Below are 22,336 nucleotides of genomic sequence, written 5' to 3'. Positions count from 1 at the left end.
GTCTTTGCATACATGGTAAAATTCTGAAAAAAAGTAACGCGTCGGACACGAACGGAGCTTTCGTATTATTATTAAACGTTCGCGAGAGACCGTCCAATCGCGCAAAATAGCGACTGGCAAAAATGAAAATGATAACCAGCGTGTGCGGTTGGCCGCGCCATTAGCTTTTTATTTACTGTCGCGCGATACAGGTATAAACGTAGATATCTACCGCGAACAGCGAGCAAACCGTGCCCTCCCGCATTTTCTCTCCCCCTGCTCTCGAGCCCCCTCTCGTCGTTTTACCGTTAATTGCGACCACGCCGGAGAAAGCGCTTCGTAAAATACGTTTATCACCCCTTAAAGTCGCGGCGCCGCTGCCTTTGTGGGATCCCATTAATACGCAAATTGCAGCCTCGAATTCCTCGTGTTTTCCCCTTCCTACATCCGCGCTATCGGCCGGTCCCTTAATTAAGGGGCAATTTTCCTTTAGTATTGTATTAGGGAATATCTTGTCCGTTTACACATGCGTGAATAAGAATTGGGCCGAAATAAAGCGGTGCATGGCGAAACAATTTGGCAAATCGTGGAATAAACTGAAACAGAAAGAAAGAGAGAGAGAGGAAGGGAGGGATTGCAGGTATTTGTTATATAAGATAGAAATTTGAGATACTTTCTTGAGAAAATAATAAATTTTTAGACATATGTCTATGTAATAAGTCATATAATTTATATTTTTATATTTTTTATATATTTTATATATTTTATATAATTGATATATTTATATATTTATATTTACATATTTTATTTATATTTATATATTTTATTTATATTTATATTACATATTTTTATATTTTATATTTATATTTTATATTGTTTATATTTTTATATACCTATTATTTTTTTTGTACACTAAAAAAACAACACTTATATATATTTATAATTTTATTTCTAAAAAAAATATATTTAGATATTATTATGCAGTAGTCTTGATATTCGAATAAAAAAATAATAAAAAATGAAATATATTCATGTATCACAAATGATTATCTCTTGTCATTGAGCTATAAATTTCGTTTTCTTACTTTCATAGAGAGAAAGCGTTTCTGTTAAAAGTTTCCATTTTGTTTTAAAATAAGAGAGAAGAACGTATATATGTATATATTGGTCGTTTTATGGACAGTCGGTTCATCTCTCGTATCATAAGAAGAAAGAATACACAGTCTCCGAATTCCATGGTGCATTCGTGCATCGCGAAGCTTAAATCAGAAGGAGCATATAGGATCCCTATTTTACGATCTTGGCTCAGCTTGGCGAGCTCTTTCCGAATTTTACGATCGTGCCGGATTACTAAGCGGTTGGAGAAATAATGTAAAAATATATTCCGGAGAGGAGAAAGAAAGAACGGTGTGTTTTTGTCGTACAATAACTCGCCGAAATATCCGTTCGATATTGTCGGCTATTATCGAGCATTGAATTGTTATCACTTTGTGACTCGCCTGCATGACGACCGAATGTACAGAGCGAACGTAATTTCGAAGGAGCGTTGCTATAAAAATTTATGGGAGAATTTTTCGTTGAATATTTCGTTCCAAAGCTCCGTACATAAAAGAAACAAAAATCATAAAAACTTTGTGATTTCTATCCACGATATTGTGAAATTAATAATAAATTACAGGGAATTATTCTCTTGTGGAATCAGTGTGTCATCACTGATAAGCTTTCATCAGTTATAAATATATAACATTGCAAACAGTGAAATATCTCGCTGAAACAAGCAGTAGCTGATAGTAGCTGCTGTTTTAATCAATGACTTTTTAAATGCATCTTATATTATGATATTATATTATATATATGCAAGTTAAATTCTCATAACAATATATCTTTTTAAAAAAAATATCTGGCTAAAGATTATTTCGTTCATTTTTTATCATATCTTAAAAATAAAGTGGGTATAATTCAGAATTTGAATACTAATTATATGAAATCTTAATTATAATTAGTGAAACATTGGAGGAACAAAGTGTGAATATTTTCAAGATCAAATAAAGTATTCATTGATCTTTGATTAAATCTAATCACTGCTTTAATCAGTTACGTCTTCATTGATTCAGTTTGAGTGTTTTTTATTCGAATTTTATATACGTATAAATTTATAAATTTTTACAATTTTACAATGTATAAATTTTTTCATCGATTTTTTTTTCACGGAGATGATTTTTTCTCGAAGTATAATAATAATAATAAATACCGTCGTCCAAATTTGGTTATAAATACGAATGTAAGAAGCGCCGTGTTTGTTTCGTTTTTCTGCATTTTTACTTGATGCTGTCACATATATGTATATGTATACACGTTTCTTGAAAACCTGTTTCTCTGCCCACACATAATGACATGCGCTGGACGTTCCGCGGAAGCGAAATAAAAGCAAAGTTTCACGGTCAGATGGCATTTAATGGTCTAGTCAAGGAAAGCTCAAGTTTTTTTAACAGAGAAATTCTGATGGAATTTCTGTTTTTGCTGTAAAATTATAATTTTACATGCAAATAATTTCTGTCTGTGCTGTGACATAACTGTTTCAATAATTTATTATTTTTTATTATAAAAAAGTTATATTACAACATAAAATTCTTGTCTATAATTCATACAAGTTATGCAAAAATGTTTACTCCAAAAATTAAAATGACAATGTGCAAGATAATCATATTTTTTTAAAGCTTGCTATTTAGATCTGTAATGGACATAAATTATTTGAGAGTATTTTGATTTTTTTTACGACGGGGATATACACACTTTAGTCGAGTGCACTTTGAACGCGAAACGACTAGAAAGGAGTGTAAAAATGACGTTCGAGAATCGAATGTCACGAAAGTGGAGCGGGGGATGTTTGTGAAAAGGTCGAGGGTCGCGTTCTCGATTTCCATCCTGCGGGTGAGAGAGACTGGCGAACCCGAGAAGTTTTGTGAAACCGTCACACCCCGACCGGGGTCTCTCCTCGTATCCTAAATAAAAAAAGAAACCGGCGCGTTACGCGACTTTCGGAGCGCTAACTTTTAAGGATGACATAGTGACATGCGCACGAGCGCGGACACGAAGTTGCTATAAATTTTCGCCAACTTTTGCCGCTCCGTTTGTTAATCCCCGCCGCGCTCAACAAAGTGCATCGATCAAAGTGTTGTGTAACGCTCGTATAACACAGCTTTCCCGGAAAATGCGTACCTCCATGAAATTATGAAAATAGCGAACGATAAAATAGCGTATCGGAATATAAGAAAGAAATAGGGAGAAAAACAAATCGAAAGTAAATCTGTATGATTTTTAAGAAACATTGATCGAAATTAGAAACTTGATTGTTTCACGTATTTGTTATATTGCAAAATGATATATATAAGAAATATAAAAATTATACAATTTGCTTTTGTGTTTTTTTTTTTTAATTTCTCTTATATTTGTTTTATATCATCTTGTGAGATATAACAAATATTATCATATATATATTATATATATTTGTTATATTACAAGATGATATATAACAAATATAAGAGAAATTAAACAAAAGAAAAAGCACGAAAGCAAATTGTATAATTTTTACATTTGTTATATATCATCTTGTGATATAACAAATATATGAAAAAGATGAAAAATTATAAGAGAAATTAAACAAAAAATACACGAAAGTAAATCTAGAATTTTTCAGAAACATCGATCGAAATTAGAAACTTCATTTTTTATTTAATTTTTTTTTACAAGATAACATGTAATAAATATAAAAAAATTAAACAAAAAACACCTTGTAATATAATAAATATGATATATAACAACTATAAGAGAAGTTAAACCACAAAAATTACACGAAAGCAAATATATAATTTTTAAGAAACATTGATCGAAATTAGAAACTTTATGTTTTATTTAATTTTTTTTTTCATGAGATAACAAAGATATAATAAATATAAGAGAAATTGAAAACGCGTATACAGGGTGTTTCGATTAATATGTCAGACTTATATCGAGAGAACAGATTTAATAATTAAAAACAATAAATTCATATAAACATATTCAATTTGATCTTGTTTCTGTTAAAGCTAGTTTTGTATCTTAGCAATCTATATCTGCTTATCTTCACAAGAAGTGCCCGAAATGACTATCTTGCATCTGAATGCACGTCTCTGTAAATGTTTGAACAATGATCTTCCAATTCTGTCAAATCTTCTAACAATAAGTGTTCTTTATCTTTAGACTTGCTGGAAACCTCGTTCAATTCTCTGACGTTCTAGATAAGGCATTTGATCGTATTCCCTCAGGTAAAAACATTTACAGTGCATTCCACACAAAATAGTCACATTTTAAGCACATATCTTTTTATATATCATAACATCCAAAGAGAATATAAACAAGACAGATTAAAAACAATAAATACGAAATTTATCGAATCGATCGACTTTCATTCTTAAACATCGACTCCGAGATTAGCCGAATTGGTGTTCCCTTTAAATCCGACACCGAAAAAAGGCGCGGACGTGCCGACTTGTGAGTAATATGAACGGAGAAGGAAGAAAAGAAAGAGCGTCTCATTTAATTTTTATTTTAATTCAACATCGAGGTCGCAAACAAATTTATCAATATGATATTTTTAAAAATATTACGCTGCTATCCCTAAGGTAATTAATTCTTCAATAATTTTTCCAAAAATTATTCCAACTTTCATAAATCAATGTTTCAAACATTCTTATATAAATCAAAGTTACTTATATTTAATTATCCTCCCAATAAAATATTATTTTATTTAATTTCTTTTAATTTCTAATTAATTTTAAAATGTATATAAAATTCAAAGGGTCTTCTCGTCCCATAATTTTATTCAAGAATCTTAACTTAAAATTCAAGTTATAATTTTATACTTGAAAGAGAGATAGCAAGATACATATATGTATATAAGACGAGCGAGAGAGAGCGAGAAGGCGGGGAAGACGATAAGGGCGAAAGAGAGAGAGAAGTAGCAGAGATAAGGGAGCGCGAGCGAGACGGCGCGGCGGCGGCGCGACGAAGACGGCGATATCACGGGCGATCGCACCCGAAGCCGAAGCTCTCTCCTCGCTCCAAGTTAGTTAGCAGTCGATGCGCGCACGTCACGCGGTCCGGACGTTCCTGTCGCGGCGCCGCTCCTCTTTCTCTCCCTCCCCCTCCTTCTCTGCGCCTCTCAATCTCTCTCTCTTTACGCGTGTCTCGCGCTTCGTCGAACGACGTTTACGGAAGGAAATTTGCGAAAGTGAACGGCGGAAATTTTTTGCGCGATCGCGATGTGTCGGCTCGAAGGAAAGTCGCGTGCGGATCATCATCGATAAGACGAATCGGCCGGCTGACGTCAAAATTACGCGCGATTAAATCTCGTCGATTAAATCTGCTTTTCAATTGTGTTTCGTTCGTATCACGAGTACAGTTCCTGTAAGAAGGAAGGTGAGAGAAGGTTCTCGTCGTGAAGGATTCGAAACAGCGAGTTGAAGCTACAAATTTCTGGTTATAAATAGGTAAAGAACGATCGATTTTAATTTATAAGATTTTTTGGGTGAAATATTACAGATGTAATAGAAATTATGGATAAATAATATTATTAAGACAAGTATAACTGCGATCGCTACACAGAGAATTTTCTCTTAGGCCCTGTACACAATATAGAAAATATTAGGAATAAAAATTATTATTTTAAAATAATAAAATCGAAAAAAGACTCTAATATAAAAACACAAATTCATATATAAAGGACTAATAAGGGTTAATAAGCTAATAAGAGCCCTTTATATTTGAATTTGTATTTGTATATCAGAGTTTTTTTGATTTTATTATTTTAAAATAATTCTTATTCCTAATATTTTATATTTGTTCCTAATGTTTTTTCTATTGTGCGCGCAGGACCTAGAATTTACCCTGAAAATCATGATAATCGTGGGATAATATGATATGGAAAAAATTTCATGAGAATTTCTTTGATTAATATTTATCACAATAAAAATAATAATATCTATTACAATAAAATATTAATATCTAAAATATAAGAAATAATATCTATTACAATAAAATATGTTTCTATGCAATTTAGTAAAATTAATCAAACATATTTTATATTTTATATGTATATATTGTTTTATACATGTGATAAACATATTATTTTTATTGTGATAAATATTAATCAGAGAAATTGTCATAAAATTCTTTCCATACCATATTGTCCCACGATTACCATGATTTTCAGGATAAATTCTAAAAGAAAATTCTCTCAGTGTATTGATACAGAGCTTATCTTACGCCTAGGCAAATTAGAGGAGAAGAGACGAGTGATACGGAGAGTTATATTACTGTCAATGAGTCTAACGACCTGACTCTTATCTCAATTTTAGATCGTAGCGTTAAATCTTATTGCCAAGATATACCGCGGAATAATATTAATGAAAAATATTAACCAGATATATATTTTGGAGAATTCAAAATAAATATATCGGGAGGGATATATTAAAGAATTGATAAGAAAATATTGGATATCCGGAGTATTCGGACCTATGTAAGTACTCCGGAGACAGGTCCGGACACTCCGACGTTAACCGTAGATCAATCGCGTAAGCCGGCGACAGGATGGCGTTTATTAATAACTTCGTGACAGGCAAGTGACATATGTGCGTAGACACAAACGTCGAGCCGCGAGTATCCATCTGTTTTTTTTTTTTTTTTTTTTTTTTTTGTGTGACATAACGATAAATCACGGTCATTCCTCGAACCGCGAGGTTTTAACGAAGCATCTCCTTTCGATGGGATTAAGAGTGAGTGAGTATATGAGTCACTTCTCCGCCCGCGAATCGTAAAAAGTCGCGACACACCCGTTTCTCCTCCTCCTTCTCGCGGCTACTGCAGAAAAGTTTGACGTATATAAGGGAAAGACCGCGATGCGCTACGATATCGATCCTTTTGTGTTGCGAAAGAAGTTTCCCTCTGCGATGATATCACCCATACGGCCGGTTCTCTTTGCGAAGTTCGGGAAAAAGTCCGGGAACAAAGACACATATACGCGAAATTAGTTATTTAGGTATGAGTCAGTCACGAGGGTATTGCAAACTTTATTCGCGCGATGATCATTTTCCATTATCGCGGCGTGAAATTATTGATATTATTTATTTTTCTATTTAATATCTATGCAGTGTACCGTATTTTGAAGAATATGACGTAACAGATGACATAACTCTGATAAAATTCTATTTATTATATAAAACGTAGTATGCACAAGTATTATTAATAATAATATATGTATATAATAATATTTACATTAATAATAGTAATAGATTTTTCATTATTAAAAAATCGTGGTATATATAATTAATTAATTTTTTTATTTAATATTCATGCGGTGTATCGAATTAAAGAATATGACGTATCACTGATAAAAAATCTGTAAAATTCTATATATAAAACGTAGCATGCATATTAATAATAATTATATAATACTTATATCAATAATAATATCGTATTATTAATATATTTTAATATATGTATATTATTAGTATATTAATAATAATAATACTTAATATTATTGTATTTAATAACGAGAATAATTTTATCCGCGTACATAATTAAATAATTACATATAATAATTATTCTCTATTACAAATAATTTCGTAATAAGGGAGATAAAAATTGTTTTAAAAAGATTTGCTAAGCTTAGATAGTTTAACGCTTAATCTGGAAAGAGAAGGTTTTTTTTATTCCCTCGACATCATTTTTAAACGCGCACAATCTCTCCATATCGTATATGTATTATACATTATTCAATAAAATCGAGAGCGCGAGAGACGCGAAATTCAGAGATGAGATCATTTCGTGTGCACGAAAGTAGGCGTTCATGACGACTCAATGAGGAGCGGTATGGAAGGTCGTGCTTAAGTCATCTCGTGTTGACGTTTTTATTTTCGTCGAGGAATGACGCGAGATCGCGAGAAGAGGATGGTGTTGCATATCCCAGTCGACGCGAAATTCGTTTTTCTTATCTGCGCATTATTTGCATAATCCCCTTTTCTCCCCTCGTGGGGTGTCTCACTGTCGCAATACATGTACATTTTTGGGGGAATTACGCATTATTTTACAATTTCGCATTGATTTACAATTTACAAGCATAAAACAATAATAACCCAGACAAGATTAAAAGGTCTTAAAAATGATCTTATGACGTTTTTTTAAATATATATTTTACTAAATATTATAATTTATGAAATCATTAATATTTGATATTTAATTTGTTCAGATCTAATCTAATTTTATTTGTATTTTCTGTGTGTTTAAGTTTATATAAAAGAAATTTTTTTAAGTTGCTTTTTAAAAATTTCTGAATTTTTTAATCACCACACAGTTGAAAAATTTGTGTTAAATTTAACAAATATCACATGTCCCAAACGGTTCACAGAAATTTTTGTGTTAATTTAACATAATATGGATATGTTAAATGATGACACGAATATTGTGTTAATATTTTAACATAAAATAAATGCAAACTTCAAGTAAACTTAAAATAAATTTTGTGTTAAATTAACATAGTTTTAATGTACAAATTAACTAAAAAAATTGTTAATTTTACATTTTATCATCCCCACTTATATTATAAAGTAAAATTAACATTTTTTTCTGTAAATTTTAACAGATAAATCTTGTCACTAATAATATCGAACATATTTATTGTGTAAAATTAAAAGTAAATACACATTGTGTTATTTTTACACTTTTTTTCAGTTATTTTAATAATTTAACATTTGAGTTCAATTAACACAACAGCAATATGTTAATTTAACACATGAATGTGTTAAATATTTAACACAAAAATTTTAACGGGGACGTTTTTAACAAAAAAACACAAATTTTCCAACTGTGCAAGTTTAGAACAAGACATTTTTTTAAACTTATAATTGGGAACACGTTACTTTTTGTTATATCTTTATTATAATATAATATTTGTATTTAGTGTTTTCCAACTAAATATTTGCCATATTAATTTAAAATTTTTTGCACAATATATATTGGTACTATATGATTTACAATAATATCTCACAAATTAATTTCTCTTAACATGTCTTTTTATAATCATTCTAATTACATTTTTCTTACTAAATTTAACAGTACACAGAATTTTTTTCTTAGAATTTACTTTGAAAATCATAGTAATTGTGGGACAATATGGTATAAAAAGAATTTTATGAGAATTTCTCTGATTAATATTTATTACAATAAAAATAATATCTATTACAATAAAATATATTTGATTAATTTTACTAAACTGCATAGTAAAATTAATCAAACAAATTTTATATTTTATTGTAATAGATATTACTTGTACTTATTACTACTAGATATAATATTTAAATATTGTATTATATTTTTAAAAAAAGGAATTAATATAATTACACGCTTTCCGATGCATTAGTTAGAATTATACGGCGCATTACAAGAAATTACTTAGAATTTTCAGTAATTCGCGATACATGTACAAATTTTTGATGAGTGAGACACCCTTCATCTCCCCCAAATTTGTCAGACCGCGCATCGAAAGAGAGACGAGCGACGAGAAGAACTTCAAACCGTGTTTACGAAAACTATTCTCGGCTCTCGTCGACATCGCAACTCACCACCCGACATAATAGGAGTCGAATAGATCGCGAAGTTACGTATATGTATACGTATATATAAAGATGCGGAGACGGTGACGTAGGCAAGCCATTGTCACGGGCGTCGCAACTTAAGACGCTGCTAATTAACCAATTTGGCTTGCGACAAGTGAGATTTGCGTCACATCTGTTCGCGACGAAGAATAGGCATTTCCTTGTGTGTCTATCCAGCCTGCCGCAAACTTACGCGGGCGCACAAGTTTGTTATTTTCTCATTACTTCACGATCAAATTGCAGCTGCCATATCAAAATGTCACGCTTCGTTTGACTAACTATTTTGCATATCGCTTGCAAGTTCTCTTATGCAGGATTATCGAAATATTATTATGTCATGCCATTTTAATTGCTTTACATATTCTTTTATTTCTAAGTTTAATTATTTTATTATAATATATTAATAATGGATAATAAATATATTAATAATAAATAATATATATTATTTTATTTTATAATATATTAATAATAGTCTTATATATATATTATAATAATAATATTATTTTTTATTATATTTTATTATCGCTTTCTCCCGCATTTAAAATATGAAATAAATTGTCGTGACAAGAGCGACTATTTTTTCATTGCTTATTTCGTATTTAAAATTTTCTCATGAGGAAAACAGAGAGCATTACATTTAACTTTTACATTTTACTCTCGCGTATTACAGAGAGACAAATTCGCTAAACAAATTTCGGATAATATTAAACATATAATGAAAATTAACTTAATTTTTATGAAATTACGAGCTGAAATATTCTCGCAACTCCTTTTTGCACGAAAGCAACGATATATTACGTGAAATTCATTATCAAGGCTACAAAACAAGATATCAAGTGCACCTGTCTCGATGCCTTGTTGCTCGTAAATTCTGTGTTGCGACATTAAATTGCGTCATAGATTAATTACTTATATACATTCTTAAAGACAAACAGGCGGGATTATTAGCGTATCTACTGCGATGACGATTTTCTGATGTCATGTCTAAATACTTCTAATTTTATGATAATCTTCTTTAAATAACTATATGATGTGTGTCATCACAGAAAAGTAGCTATACAGATTTTCGTATCAATTTTAATTTCTATATACTTTGAATCAATAATAATCTAAATACTCGTATTATTGGAAAAATTGTGCCAATTTTGAAGTAATAAAATGTATTATAGATATTTCGATATCTCTATGAAATATCTTTTACTCGATCTTTTATTAAAAGACAATGAAAGATGTTAATGTAATATAGCGAATTTTAAATAATCAATAAACATGTGCAAGATGAGGCGTGTAAAATATCGTCAAAAATATTAATGACATCACGAAATGACAAAGTTATTAGACAAAATTCAAGCTTAGAAAAGCGTAAATATGTTACATCAGTTTTCGAAAATAAAATCTCGTCTATAAAGATTCAATTTGCATTTTTAATGTATTTTTATTCGAATAATTTTTTTATTATATATTTTTTTATAATATTTTTTATATTTATTTAATATTTTTTAATTATTTTTTAATTAATTTATTTTACTATAACCATTCCTGATCCATTTTGTATATTCAAAAGATGTGTTATTTTAAAATAACTTGTTCAATTACATTTTTTATATATTAATATTTCCGGAAATATATATTCACTTTGCGTGTCTCGGTCGTTGTCTCTCTTATATATTATATCATTTAATATACGCGGAACTCATCTTGTGCATGCATCTGAGAAATTAATCCGCTTGCAGTTTTTGATCGCGGCATTACGCTTATGCCGGATAAAATAAAACGACGTTGTCCGGAGGCGATAAATCTCATTATGATAAAACTGTTGCAGAGTTCGCGTTTTAACGTGACGTGTATCGTTCAACGTTTTATTAATTAAACGAGGTGATCAGATATGCAAATCACGCCGCCACCTCATTGAACGATCTCGATCGAATTAATGTTCAAAGTTACACCGCGTTAATGGAATACGTTTTGTGTCGAAACTTTGTTTATCAGATTGTTTTCGGCATCTATCATTATTTCATCGCGTAATTATTGTTTCGCCGCGAGAATTGCGAGCTTTATCCAAAAGCCGTCCCTGTTTCCGTAATACCTGACAGTTATGTTGGCTAATGAAGCAGTTACTTAATGCATTCATCAGATATGCAAATGAAAAAGTTCCACTTTAATCGAGAAAATTAATTCCCGAACTTTTGAATCTCTTTACGGAGTCTTGATACGGAGCACGCTTTATCTTGGTCATGTTGTTTAATTACATATTATTATATTAGAAAGTAGAAATGACTGAAAGCGAAAAATTTTTGACGCGCAAGTTTGACAATTTTATTCTGACAAGGGACATTTGAAAAATTCAAAAGAAGGTCTGAAATTTTGCATAATTATAGAGTAGTAGATTGTAATTTATGACGAACCGATTTTTTTTAAGAGTTATTTTCTCCCCTAAAACTATTTTTTAGCATTAACAAAAAATTGTTTCATTATTAAGATCTACTACTCTCTAATTATGCAAAGTTAGATTTTTTTTAGCGTTGCATTATTGAGAGGGAAACTATACCAGGTATCCCATTTTAAAGGACCCACTCAAATATCTCATTGTCAGAAACACTGCGTTAAATCGAAAAATGTTTCCTACAAAAGTTGTAGGGTTTCGAGGGGTATTTTTTAAATGGAAACCCATATTTTTTATTATAACATCTTTTTCTACTAATTAATTTGAACAACTTTTATCTGAAGCATTTTTCTATTTTCCTAATATTTTTTCTTCTTTTCAAAATTCATTCTCACCTTCACTTGACCTTGGAGGCGCCGCCCAAGGTCATATGAATATTACTATGTTATGTCCCCCTCGAAACCCTACAACTTTTGTAGGAAACATTTTTCGATTTAACGCAGTGTTTCTGAGATATTTGAGTGGGTCCTTTAAAATGAGACACCCGGTATAATTCCTTTTTTTAGAAAAGCTATATAAAAATATCTTATTTTATGTCTCGAGAAATAAAGATAATAAGTATATTGGTTCGCGCGTAAAAAACTTTTAAACTTTTTTAATTTCAATAGTCACACGTTGGACATGTGATAAAAAAGAATTGCTTCGGAGTGACATCAATCGCGCAATTTAAAATTCTTACACGCCCTTGACTTTATTTTTAAATCGCTGTAAGGACCCTTCTTCTGTTATCGCTCGCGAGTGAGTGATCCTTTCGGAAGTTGGTTAACCAGCGATCCCGGTTTTTCAGGTCGTAGAATATGGGCGGGGTCACTTTCTCTCTCTCTCTCTCTCTCTCTCTCTCTCTTGTGTCTAGACCACATGCTTCGCACACGTGTCACGTTATTATGTCAATCGTTAACACATGCATAAATCCATGAACGGCGAAGGAACTTTGGTATGTCGAGACCGCCACCGGATAAAGATAGATACCAGTCGTTAAACATAAATCGTCGTCAGCTGGAAAATATTTCCGCGAAATTTGCGAATGGAGAGAAAAATATTTCTCTTGAATCTGCAAAGTATATATATATATATATATATATATATATATATATGAGAACGTGTCCACTAATATTAATATGAAATAAAAATTATTAGAATAAATATAAATAATAAATATAAATATAAATTATAATATAAAAATTAAAATTAAAATATAAATATAAATAATAAAATAATAAATATAAATTAGTATAAATATTATTAGAATTAATATAAAATAAATATTATTAAATATCTTTCTTTAAAAAATAACGCAAAAAATTAATAGCAACGCGACTCTTTCATGTATGTTTATTATATTAAACATCTATATTTAATAATATTTATTATTTGGTAATAAATTAATGAGGCTTATATAGTATTTCTAATATGTGATAACCCGCGAACATTTTCGTATATTTGTATAATAATCATGTTTGTTAATTAATATTAAACTAACGAAACGTGCGGCATTTGCAATGATAATAATCTCTGCATAAACATGCGCAATTATTTTGCCATTTCCGATTTGCACGCTGAAATATGAATTGTTGCAGCATAGCGTTTGTATTTTTGTTCTCTAATGTAAAATTATTACGAAGCTCATTCTCTGCATGATTACATGTGTCACTTTCACATATAACGTGATTTTATGCGAAAAATTCGCGCGACGAAAGACAAAGCTTATATATCTCAACGCTCGTATCTCTGACGTGCATAAAGGATGTACATAAACCGCAAAATGTCAACGTAAATTTGCTATTGTCGTCAATCTGCTTGTGTACGCATGTAACGTTGATAGGAGAAAATTTAATCGACCGAAAGTCTCGTGTCTTGCTGATAGAAATATAAATTCTTTTAAATGTAAATTCTCTCTGCATAGAATAATAATTTAAAGAGAGAAGCATGAAATAAGAGATATCCATCCTCTCTTTCTTGAAATTTGACATTATACGTGATGAATTAATATTTCCTCAAAAGCGATTTACGGAAACTAGAGTTCTTATTAATTACAAATAATGATGTAGCTCTGTATATAGCATGGATTTTTTATAAGCTCTTTGAAATTCTCTATAATTAAGACTCGAGATGTCGTATCCTGTGTTACCTGGATGCGCAGAGACAGTTCGTTATTAGGCATTTCTCTCAAGTGACGGCGCTCGGTTCCCTCGTCTCTTGCCTCTTTCAATATCGCGAAGGTTGAGTTTGCCTTTTAATGAATCCACTGTTTCTGGCGTCGAGTACATCGACGAGACGTAGCCAAGCAGTTTCCGGCTGCCTTTGAGCGAGGAAAGAATACTCCGCGAATATTCCACTGTTTCATATCGCAGAGATAGAGCTATCTCATACTAGAACAATATAACCAGAATTTTTTTTTTATTATTCTTGTTTATATAGTAGGATAGCAATTCCTCCCTTAATACACCTTAAGAATATATAGGGTGATTCTAAATAAATGTGAAAAATTTTCGGAGATTCTTTGTTAAAAATTAATCATATATAAATATACATATATTCTTATGTATATACATATACATTATATACATATACATATATTCTTATGTATATGTATATAAATATACATATATCCTTCTCTAGGGAGTTACATTCCTTCAAAAGGAGAGGTGAAAATTAGGTTTTTATTTTTTTTCTCAAATTTTGGATAAGTTAAAAAATGACATTTGGTAGACATTTTCTATATTAAGGGGGGAACCTGGTTTATAGGAGGCTGAAAATTACATAGTTTTTAGAATTTTTTTTCTCAGCTAAAATAAAACCAATTAATTCCAAATTTTAGGCACAGTTTATTATACATTTAAATTATGTAAAATAATTTTTTTATTAAAAAATATTGAAGTTTTATTTACAAAATAAAGCTATATTGATAGCGCCGCCCATTTTTCACTGTGTACAACCTAGCGATCGTAATTTTTGTCTGAAACAAAAAAACCAATTCATTTCTTTAATGTTATATTATTACCTTCTATTTAAACTAAAATATTTTTGAGAAAAGTTAAATTAGATTATTTTTTTTGTAAAGAAAAGTCGCAATTTTTTCGTGAAAATTGTAACTTCTTTCTTTAAAGTTGTAAAAGTTTTTCAATTTTTGCTTTTATTTAATTTTTTTAGTTTAAATAGAAGGTAATAATATAACATTAAAGAAATGAATTGGTTTTTTTGTTTCAGACAAAAATTACGATCGCTAGGTTGTACACAGTGAAAAAAGGGCGCTATCAATATAGTTTTATTTTTTAAATAAAACTTTAATATTTTTTAATAAAAAAATTATTTTACATAATTTAAATGTATAATAAACTGTGCCTAAAATTTGGAATTAATTGATTTTATTTTAGCTGAGAAAATAAATTCTAAAAATTATGTATTTTTCAGCCTCCTAAACCAGGTTCCCCCCTTAAGTGAAAAGGATACTTATTAATATTTTTTTAATCCTCCCGTATCGTTATATGGGAATGAAACTAGCAATCCTTTTTCAATTTTTTATTAGAACTTTTTAGAACGGGTCGAAACGTGATCATTTAAAAATATGCCTTAAAAAACTTGATTCTTTTAGAAATTTTTATTTTTTATTATTTTTGGTAAAATCAATAGTTTGAAAGAAAAAAATTAAAATACATTATTATGCATAGCACGGTACTAAATGGCATAGATTTCGAGTTACGAGAAGTTGAATTTTAGACTAAAAAAGCAAGCAATTGATGTTGTAAAATTGTAAAAAATGAAACAAAAAATTTGAGAGAAAAAATAAAAATCTAATCTTCACCTTTCTCTTTGGAAGATTGTAATTCTTCAGGGAGGAATATAGGAGTATGTTTATATGAAAGATCCCCCCTTAAGAATCATCTAAATTATCTAAATTTTTTTGCATTCATTTAGAATCACCCTATGAATGTGTTAAATAATTTAGCAAAATTGTAATTGATTCAATTTTTTTTAACGAGATCAACATTTCATTATTCGCATTAAATACTCATTTTTTCAACAAGATACATTTTTCATTATTTGCATTAAATACGATACTAGCGGAAATGCAATACCACCGTCGAGAATGAGTGTCTATATTGATTGGCGATATTTGAAGAGAGGAAAACTCCCGCTCTCTTTCTCATATCTCGTGTCTTTATCCGCTTGTGTCCTTCGTTTTGAGGCCGTATTCTCTTCCGACGGTTCACAAACATTGTAAGGGTGGAGCTCTGAACCCTTAATGGATCCTACTGTTTACATCCCGGGGAAAAGTATATCGGCGGATGCTCTCGCAATCGCGTCGCGCTTCGAAAATCAATCCCTCTATCGCAACGCGGAGCATTTCCGTCCGCATTTTTGCGATTCGTCTGCAGATTCGCTTCGACCGATTGCTCCGGACCAGACGGCGCCATGTCTGATGTTTATGAGAATCGTCGATGAATACCACTTTCGAGTCTATATAATAAGATGAACCGAAAATCAACATCTTACTCGGGGTATAAATTTGAAGAAAATCAAAATTCTTTTAATATCCAACAGAATATTATTCAAATTATTTGAAGTGTATTATTCGCGAAAAAATACTATATTATAAATTATATTTTATTTCTACATGGAAATAGTTCTTTGGATGAATATAAAATTTTTTAAATTTTTTTACAAAGTTTTATCTATACAATATATACATATATATATTCTATTTATGTATTCATAATTTTTGCAATTATATTTTTTGTATATATTTGTATAAAGTAATATGTACACAAGGAGAATTTTCTCTTAGAATTTACCCTCTGAAAATCATGGTAATCGTGGGACAATTATGGTACGGAAAGAATTTTATGCAATTTCTCTGATTAATATTTATCACAATAAAAAATATTTATTACAATAAAATATAAAATATATTTGATTAATTTTATTAAAAGTATAGTAAAATTTACTAACTATATAGTAAAATTAATCAAACATATTTTTAAAATTCTTTCCATACCATATTGTCCCACGATTATCATGATTTTCAGGGTAAATTCTAAGAGAAAATTTTCTCTGTGTAGTGAGATAAAAAAATAATTAAAATAATTAAAATTGACGTAAAAAGTCCAATACTAATTACTATTATTACATGAAAAATATTCTCTGGATAGATAAAAAATGTAATTTTTTTACAAAGTCTTATCTACCATTCTGCTAAATATACATATATATTTATATATATTTAATATTTATTATATATATAATATTATATATTATATATATAATAAATATTGAAGAACATGAAATTTATTTTTCCTTTTGGCGTCTCTATATTTGAGCACATAAATTATTCGTGCGTAATGAATAAGCTTTTACAACGACTGTATGCTTTTTGATTACGCGGGTTTTTCGCGGAATTCTAAGCATCATCATTTATATTTAGCGTATTTTAAAAAAACGTGGAATGAAACGCGATGCGCATTATTACAACCGTTGCTGTAATATAACTCGCTGAATCGCAAATATATATTACATACTTTAATGAGAACCGAACTCGCAACTCTCTCTTTCTCTCTCTGTGCTTATAACGAGAGATATACATAAATATGCGAATTGCGTTTAAATGAATTTAAAAGACTGACGAATTCGAAAATATTAATATCGAAGCGAGATCAACGTATGCATTCGCGTCGCGCATCTCGTTAAAATCAGCTTTGTTCTCGAATTATGACAATATCCATTGCCTCGTGTGACTAGTCAGCGTAATTACCTGAAATATTCCCCATAGGACATTTCGCATAAATTTCATCACGAAATGCTTGTTCAATGCGTCTCTCTTTCTCTTTCTCTCTCTCGACACGCTTTTATCTGTACCGCGTTATTATGAGATCTCGTAATTTGATTTTCCGCGCTGAAACACACATACACACATACAGAAGTTCGACTTAGCCTTATGCGAACTTGTCCTGTAAATTGAATTGATTACACTGTTTGTCGCATTAAAACTCTTACTTTTCCATTAGACCGTACTCACAATTAATTTCGCGATAATGATTTTCGCGCAGTAAATTCGAAGAACAAGTCGCATCGCGAAAACTAGTCGCACAAAAGCCACTTTCATTATTTTTCTTTAATTACTTTTCCATTACTGGATTCTCCGTGATGGCCGAAAAGCTTGTCCCATCAAAAACTTAATATCTTAAGAAGAAAATATAAGGAATAATCGAATCGCGATATCAATATTCGGCAACAAAGCAGTTGTGCACTCTCTTTTCAATGTCAATTTCAGTCTACAAAGTGGATTGTTAATTATTTTCTTTTATCTCCGCGCATATTATTTTGCACAAATATATATAAAAAAATATAATCGCAAAAGTTTTGAATACATGGAAAAAATAAATAGAAATGTGATGCAAATTAATAAAGAAAAATCGAAAAATATTTGTTGGCAAGAATCTAATAAAATATATATTATATACATTATGCTTATTGTTAGTATCGATACATTCCACTATTTATTATTATTTGCACAAATGTATATATAAAAAAATGTAATCGCAAAAGTTTTGAATACATGGAAAAAATTAATAGAAATGTGATGCAAATTAATAAAGAAAAATCGAAAAATATTTGTTGGCAAGAATCTAATAAAATATATATTATATATTATATTATATACATTATGCTTATTGTTAGTATCGATACATTCCACTATTTATTATTATTTACTCGAAATATATATTTATCTCTCTTTCACATATTGAATATTCTTCTCGCAGAGCTCTTTCAATTAAGATTAGATTAGATACGATCTAATTGCCGAGTTCTTTCCAATTCGCGTGCGCAATCGCAATAAGCATTAAATGTCGCGATTCTTATCGAGGGTCCCATTTTTTATCGGCGCTTCCGGTGAATCTTCGTGAGGCTTTACCAAATTTCGAGAGAGAGAGAGAGAGAGAGAGAGAGAGAGAGAGAGAGAGAGAGAGAGAGAGAGAGCCATTATAAGAGGGAGACTTGTGCGCGATCGAACACATCGATTCTCCCTCTTAATTCGGGGGGAAACGACATTATCGCGCCCCATCGACCGGTGCCCACTAATATCATCGTCGGACCATGAAATTTCCAACTGGAAACGGCCCGCAGTATTCCACGGACGTTAAAGCCCCCGTAATTGCATCGTCGCAAGCGAAATGCAAGCGGAATGGTCGCCTCGCTTGAGAAAGCGCGACGATCATTGCGCATTTCCACGTTATCTTCTCGCGCTGCTGGCTCGCCAAATGTTAATTAACCGTGAAAGCGGTCGCGAAGATCTTAGATCTACTTTACGCCCGCGAGAAATGTGAATTTCTCCGATATGAGATTGAAGAGAAGTTCCTATTCGATTGAGAGCTCGATATGAGATTCTAATAAATATATTATACAATTAAATAAAATTATATAATATATAAATAATAGATAATAAAATAATATAATATATATAATATAAATGACATAATATAATAATATATTTAATGTAATATATATAATAATATATTTTATTGGACTTGTAACAAATATTTATATGGGGCCTTTCTTTACTTATTATAAATTTATTTTTTTTATTTATTCGTTAAATAATATGTTCATATCATGTACACAAAGAGAATTTTCTCTTAGAATTTACCCTAAAAATCATGGTAATCGTGGGACAATATGGTATGGAAAGAATTTTATGAGAATTTCTCTGATTAATATTTATCACAATAAAAAATAATATCTATCGCAATAAAATATAAAATAGGTTTGATTAATTTTACTAAAAGTATGGTAAAATTAATCAAACATATTTTTAAAATTCTTTCCATATCATATTGTCCTACGATTTTCAGGGTAAATTCTAAGAGAAAATTCTCTCTGTGTATAAGCAATTTTATCATATGATATGTGTATAATTAATTATTTATATTAGATATTTATATATGATTAATACAATACACGTACACAGAGTTATTAATTATTATAAATTATTAAACTCCTTTTTTCTCTCGACCAAACTGGCAAATGTATTTCTTAATTACAATCACAACGTAAGCAACTGCTTGCTTAAAATCTGCCTAATATGTTTGACGTATAGCAATTTGACATAAGGAGTATTCTCCTACGATTATAATTACGTAAATCACTTGATAAGGAGCAAAAAATAAAGGTCGAAACGTTGTGATTGTAATTAAGAAATACATTTGCCAGTTTGGTCGAGAGAAAAAAGGAGTTTAATAATTTTTATTCATTTACTGGCGATCCTCAACATCTACCAACCTTAATTATTATAAATATTGCACTAATTATTACAGTCTAAAATTATATTGCGATAATGGCGTGACGTAATTATACTTCCAAACCGAGAAATCTCCGTTCGAGAGTGCCTTTCGCAGAGTTTCCGTCGTATTTTGGCCGCCGGTTTCGGCCTCGCTTACTAAATTTAGTTCGTTGTCCGAAGCCACCATCTTGGAATAATCCTCTTTCGGCGTTTAAGCTATTTCGAAAGCTCTTTAAGCTCCGGGTATACGCTTCTTCATATCCCTCATCGCTGCTCTCTCTGTCTCAAGAACTTTTAAGCCTGATTCACACGCAACTGCAAGTGCTTAACAGCATGGTATAATGATCCCGAGTACGTGATGAAATTTCATGATTTCCCCCAGCGATAATTTTACGATGTTCACTCCGCATGATTCATTGGCTCTTATGTCACTTTATCGATAACATAAAACTCAGACATCTCTTATCATATATTGCATATAAAAAAATTATATTATCTTAATAATTACATCGGCAAAATATTACAGGAATATTGATATTGATATTGATATTCTATGTATAAAAGATTTATTTCAGATTCTTGTCTAAATTTATCTCTCTTAATGGTAAAAAATATTAATCATAGAATGAGAAAGAAGTGATATAATTTGTCATCCGTCAAATGTATCCTGATACATTATATATATATTTATATCTATGATAATATATTTTTTACACAATATATTTTGCATGTACACTGAGAGAATTTTCTCTTAGAATTTACCCTGAAAATCATTGTAATCGTGGGACAATATATGATATGGAAAGAATTTTATGACAATTTCTCTGATTAATATTTATCACAATAAAATATAAAATGTTTGATTAATTTTACTAAACTGCATAGTAAAATTAAACAAACATGTTTTATATTTTATTGTAATAGATATTATTATTTTTATTGTGATAAATATTAATCAAAGAAATTCTCTTCTTATATCATATTATCCTACGATTACCATGATTTTCAGACCAAATTCTAAGAAAATAATTCTCTCTGTGTATTATAATTCGAAAAAGTGATTTTTCTCAAGAAATATATTGTATAAAAAATATCAGATAAATATATATAATGTATCAGGATATGCATTTGACAGATTACATTATTATTTTCTTATTTTATATTATTAATGACGTGATTAAGAGATATAAATTTAGACAAGAGTCTGAAATAAAATTAATTTTCTAAACATAGAGAATAGCAATATAATTGCTTTAAATACTTTATATATATACACAGTTGAAAAATTTGTGTTAAATTTAACAAATATCACCTGTCCCAAACGGTCCACAGAAATTTTTGTGTTAATTTAACATAATACGGATATGTTAAATGGTGACACGAATATTGTGTTAATATTTTAACATAAAATAAATGCAAACTTCAAATAAACTTAAAACAAATTTTGTGTAAAATTAACATAGTTTTAATGTAAAAATTAACTAAAAAAATTGTTAATTTTACATTTTATCACCCCCACTTATATTATAAAGTAAAATTAACATTTTTTTTCTGTAAATTTTAACAGATAAATCTTGTCACTAATAATACGGAACATATTTATTGTGTAAAATTAAAAATAGATATACATTGTGTTATTTTTACACTTTTTTTTAGTTGTTTTAATAATTTAACATTTGAGTCCAATTAACATAACAGCAATATGTTAAATTAACACATGAATGTGTTAAATATTTAACACAAAAATTTTAACGGGGACCGTTTTTAACAAGAAAACACACATTTTCTAACTGTGTATATATCTCAACCTATTTTCTTTCAATAACAGCCGCTATTTTTCGGCAGGATTAGGGGGTCGTCGCGAGTTATTTTATCGGAGTTTATTTTATACATATCGAAACACAGGCACGAAGGAAGGGTTCGTCCGACTGCGCATTTTTTTGAAAACCG

General features: G+C 30.0%; 1 protein-coding gene across 10 annotated transcripts in view; it reads left to right on the top strand.

Annotated features, from left to right (window-relative positions):
- The window catches only part of C3g (C3G guanyl-nucleotide exchange factor), a 93,863-nt gene that overhangs the window by 41,340 nt on the left and 30,187 nt on the right, over positions 1-22,336 (top strand). The window contains exon 1 of one of the 10 annotated variants that reach the window (XM_083040229.1): positions 5,106-5,507. The exons of the other annotated variants lie outside the window; for them this stretch is intronic. The gene's annotated coding sequence lies outside the window, so the exon portion shown is untranslated. Of the gene's footprint in view, positions 1-5,105; positions 5,508-22,336 lie in introns of those variants that run through there. 10 annotated transcript variants of the gene reach the window in all.

This window comes from Prenolepis imparis, unplaced genomic scaffold (genome assembly GCF_030444845.1).
Source record: "Prenolepis imparis isolate NDT839.2.m4 unplaced genomic scaffold, iyPreImpa1.0 SCAF_6, whole genome shotgun sequence".
NCBI lineage: Eukaryota > Metazoa > Arthropoda > Insecta > Hymenoptera > Formicidae > Prenolepis > Prenolepis imparis.
The sequence above is the reverse complement of the archived record's forward strand: the minus strand, read 5'-3'. Positions and strand labels throughout refer to the sequence as shown.